The following is a 5,664-nucleotide window of genomic DNA, read 5'->3' as shown; positions in this document are numbered from 1 at the left end:
ATGATGAACTTATGTAAGCTTAATGCTTTCTAACCCTTAAAATGATCTAAAGTACTCCTGTTTATAGCTTTTCAAAGTTTTGATCCAACTATGATAGGATTAGGTCTTGAAAAGTTAGCAAAAATTGAGTTTTAGTGAAATTTTAGATAAAGTACAGCTCAAAAACCAGCCCTAAGTCTGGCCTTGGACTTGTTTCAACGCTTATAAACCATAATAATTCAAAAAAGTTTAGTACAATATCATTTTCAATGTTCGGTGTCGAACATGGGATCTGTCTGCGGGTCATTTGTATCCATGTAGTCGTTGTTTGCTTTTTGCTTGCCTTGTATCATTGCTCTTTTGTACAATTCTCTTTGCTAAGTTTAGTGTATTTTTTCTCCAATTAAACTCTCTACCTATTAAAACAATATAAGAACAAAAGTAAGTAGTTTTTATTCAAATTAAAGCTCAAATAACTTAGACAACTAGAAACTTTTACAAGTAAATGAATTACAATTTATGTCTTAATAATATTGTTACAACTAGATTTTAGGTGCTATATCTAGCAATCTATGTCATTCACTGGACACAATATACTCTACTATCCCATTATTATCTCTTGCTCCATTCATCCATCACTTTGAAATGCATGATTCAAGAATCCTATTCATTCTTTTGACCACCATGACAAGAAACATATGAGCACAAGGAATTGCCTTTCAAACTTTATGCATAGACTCACTAGCTTCTCTATGATTTTTGTTATAATCCACCGTCTACATGTTTTTATCTACATTGTAATATGTGCACATTTGGACTTCCAAGTTTTGATCCAAGTATGATAGGATTCGATCCAAGTTTTGATCCAAACTTCAGTTGACCTTCTATTATTCATTGCCTTAAGAAATGTATTGAGAACCCATTCATATACGTCAATCCTCTCATTTGACAACAAGGCACAACCAAAAAATTTTTTGTTGAAATGGTTATTTATTCCCATTTGTACAACCAATGGCTTTGGTATTTGTTAATTTTGTATGTTGTATCAAGGACTAACATATCTCCAAAACTACTAAAGTTTGGTTGGGATTTAGAATTAGCCTAAAACATCTCTCCAATTTCTCTTCATTGTCCACAAGATATTTATAAAAGAACATAGCTTTATCATCCTTCCTTGCTACCAAAAACCAAAGTGTTCCTTCCGTATTGCCATGAAAAATTGCTTTTCTCCATTTCTTATCCATGTAGTAATACAAATCCTTAATAGAGAATCATGTACTCTTATATCCTCTGGTTTGGATCACAAAATGATTCATTATCTAACAAAATCTAACCCAATAATCTTTATGCTTTTGACTTGAGTATAGTTAGCATCATCAATAATTTTTCAATGAGATCTAATGTGTTAGACACTAGATTCTGACATCAATGGATGATTGTGCACCATAACAAATACAGTAGTTATATACTTTAGAGATCCTATATCATGTTTTATGTAAATGCAAGCTCACTCCCTATTCTTGTAATTGGTTTTGCTTCACTTTTCTTGTTTTCAAAGTTGAACTACTTCTTATCCCTATATCCTTCACAACAACATGCCCATTTTTGAAACTTTGTCATGTCATTTGCATCTTGTTTGCTATTCCTTTTATGAATTCCAAATCCAATTAGCTTAGGATACAAATTATAGACTCTCCCGTTTCTTCTTCCGTGTCAAATGTTAGTTTCATTATGTGGTCCACATCAATTGCTTCTCCCAATCCATCACCCTTCTCAACTTTATCTCCTCCATTTGAAACTCCACTTTGTGGGTTATCTTTATCTGTATTTGTATCTGTATTATAGTCAAGTTTCCAATTCAATTCAAACAACACTCTTTTGCCAACACCTGATAAAACATGTGATGAGTTATCAACTAGTCTTGTTCCTAAGCATCAGAATACACTATAATTTGTAGGTTTAATCATATACATGAATAAGCTACATAAAGAATTTAGTTGCTAATTCTCTTCTATTCACTTTCAAAGCTTACTTTTACCTAAAACACACCTTAATAGTATAAGCATTGGAGAAGAGTAAACCAGGAATATTATATGTATTGCATCTTGCATGGATTACAGAAGTAAAATTATTTTTTCTAGTTCAATGAATGTAAAAAATGATTTTTTTATAAAAAATATAATATTCATTATATATGGTGGCACAGATCTCTCTTTATTGAGGTTTTAAAAGTTAGCTTAGATGTACTGGGTAAACTTGATTTTAATCACTCATTCAATTATACTATTTTGCTAGAATTTATTTAGTTCTGATTCCTCCTTTGTCAAAAATAATGTATAAATTTTGTTGTTCAACTCTTTAACTCAAGATTAATACTAACTTTAGTTACAAATACAAATAGACAAAAAAGCAATGGTATATTTAGTTACAAATCAACTTAGCAAAATAATAATAATAATAATGAATGCATACCATACATATCACACAAGAGTATGTGATAGGTAGTAGATGATGGATAAGCACAAGTCTCACAAACTTATTCGCATCTAATTAAGCTCTAGTCTCCTAAACTTATTTGCATCACACAAGAGTATGTGTATTTCTTAATGTTTTTAATTTGCAGATAACATTGTCAATCAACCCAAACAATCGTTATTTCAGTCTTGGGACTTTAAGTCTTCAATAGACTAAATTCTGGCTTTTTAGGCTTCATACTGGTCCCTATTTTTATTAGTTAATATATCAAGTTTTTAGCACACATTCTCCAATATCATGGAATCTATACTACTTTCACACTCCACAGGTCTCCCATAGTGAACCATATTATCATGCAATAACTTTGAATTATCAACATCAGAACCAACTTCTTATTCTATTTTGGCAACTATAAACAATGCATCCTGTTATAAAGTATTACTTACCTTGCATTTTTTTCTCCACTGCTTTTGCACTCCAAGATTCTCATGCAACTCTATCTTCTACCATCACCATCCATCTCAGATTCTCAATGGTTCCTTTCCAACAATCCTATAAATTATTCCACCTTTTTCCACTCATTTTCCTTTCATTTTTGTGAAAATAATCTTTATATTTAGCTATGCTCGTAGATCCCCCACTCCCTATACCACAACTTTTGAAACATATCACTTGGTAGATCCAGGATGAATGTATTGATTAGTTGTTAGAACAAATTGCGCGAAATATCACTAAACTATTGCAATGTGCCACTTTTGGTCACTAAACTTTTTTATTAGCTAAAAATGTCATCGAACCAGTAAATTTGTACCGTTTAGGTCATTCGTCTATTTATGACATTAGGAGAGACAGAAAGTAACTTTTTCAGGTAATTTCATCTACACAACTTTTTTGTGGCAATGAAAGGACAACAGTGGGGTGAGTTGGGTGTAGGGTTTAGAATATTGGCAAAATTTTTGACAAAGCAAACAATCTATGAGAAAAGTTGCCGCATTAATCCAACAAAATCAAAGTAACCAATGAGAAGAATCAAAGCACTGGCCGAAGACGAAAATTAGAAATAAAGCACATATGATCGATGGTAGCAAAGTGGGTGAAAAGGCAAAGGGATGGAGCTCGAGGATTGTAAGAAGGCAGCTGCTATTAGGAGAGAAGTGCAGCAAAGGATTACTGGCGCGTCATTGGAGGGGTTGCTATTGGGTTTGATTATGAGTCGATTTTGGGATAGTGCTACAAAATGCCGGTGGGGTACGTACAATTGCCGGTGGGGATTGCTAAGCCTCTGTTACTTGATGGTAGAGAGTATATGGTGCCAATAGCGACGACTGAGGGTGTCTGGTGGCTAACACCAATAGGGGTTGCAAAGCTATTATGGCCTCCGGTGGTGCGACTAGCATGTTGTTGAGAGATGGGATGACCGGTGCTCCTATGGCGAGGTTCGCCACTACTAAAAGGGTTGCAGAGTTGAAGTTTTTCGTGGAGGAACCTATGAACTTTGGGATTCTCGCCGTTGTTTTCAATCAGTGAGTACTAGAAATTTTCACATTCTTTTCTTAAAAAGCAAAAAAAATAGAAATGCTTATTTTTATTTTTGGATGATGAAATGGGATTTGCCTTTTATTTTTGACTATTTTTTTTTGTATTTTTTGTCTTTCTTGTGTTTGTCTTCAATGAATTGGTGGGAAAAGAAGGAAACTGAAAGGAAAGCCACTAGACAATGAATGGACATTTTTTTTTCTTTTGAAAGTATCAAACTTTTGAGATTATTGCCTTTGTCAGTAGTTTCTTTGTTGTTGGGGTGTGTTAGGTGAGGTCTAACATACTTTCCAAGTGGAGAATTATGACTAATGACCAACATTTCCCATGCACTACTTCATAATTTGTTTTATTTTACTCTTTTTGATAGTTGTGAACTTTGACGTTGATGTTTTCTCCCACACATGCGCATTTTTATCAAATTTATGCAAATGGAAAACTTTTTTTTGGTGGCATCACACATCTTTCCCTTTTACTTGTTAGAAATTTTCAGTCTTTGCTAGGCATAATTTGTTCATTCACAATTTTGTCTCACTATTTCTATCATTTCATGCATGGCTACAAAATTCATTTGTCTTTTTGCGTTCCAGTGTCCATAGTTTGGGGCAACGACATTAGCTGTAATGATTTTCTAAAGGACAAATATTAAAAAAAATGATTTACTATATTATTAAATTTTTGAGGTATCCTCTTTTGTTCTTTTAATTTTTTTCTTATGATTATTGGGCTTTACCTGGAATTTGCATGATTAATTAGAATAGTTTCTTGAACTTGGGAGTTGTCTAGCACGTTTAAGGGCAATTTATATTGGAGAGCTTCAAGGAAACGGTTATGTAGATGAAATTGCCCATGAAAAAGTTTCTTTTTATCTCTTATGACGATAGAAATACACGGAGTGACCTAAACGGTATAAATTTACTAGTTCGGTGACATTTTTGACTAATAAAAAAGTATAATGACCAAAAGCGGCACATTACAATAGTTTAGTGACATTTTGCGCGATTTGCTCTAGTTATTATTTTTACTTTTTTTCACCTCTTTTTTATTGGTTTGATACGTACACACTTATTTATTTATAACATTTCTACATATATTGACAAATCTTCATTTCCTACCCTTGAATTGTAGTTTTTGGCGAGCTGCCACAGTTTCATTGGACCCTCTAACATTTCAAACCAGAAGCTTAGCTATGTGACTTGCTCAAATGCATATCTAATTTTATTTTAATACTACATTGTTTTTACTAACGTACCACTTGTCTATTTGTTTGCGGCCCTTTTTATCTTTTCACACTACTCTTTAATGTTTTAAATACATTGTAGAAAAATCCTAATATATAACATAAATCCCAAAAATGAAAATAAAAAAGGGTTTGCACCACTTTCTTTATAGAGATTTCTACTATGTGTGGTTTCTATCATCCCCTCAATAAAAAAGGAAAAAAGAAGTAGGTTTAAGAAATAAAAGAATGGACTAACAAAATATTTACTGAAAAAAGAAAAATGCAAAAATTGGAAAAAAAAATCCTAAATATTTTCAAAAAAATTTTAGTAGATAAGGAAAATTGTAAAAAAAAGGTAAATTTAAGAGAAACATATTCAAGAAAACTTTCAAACTAAAAAAATAAAGAAAACAAATACAGAGAAAGGAAATAAATAACGATTTTAAGTAACA

The sequence above is a fragment of the Coffea arabica genome, chromosome 10e, assembly GCF_036785885.1.
Source record: "Coffea arabica cultivar ET-39 chromosome 10e, Coffea Arabica ET-39 HiFi, whole genome shotgun sequence".
NCBI lineage: Eukaryota > Viridiplantae > Streptophyta > Magnoliopsida > Gentianales > Rubiaceae > Coffea > Coffea arabica.
This window is presented reverse-complemented; position numbering follows the sequence as displayed.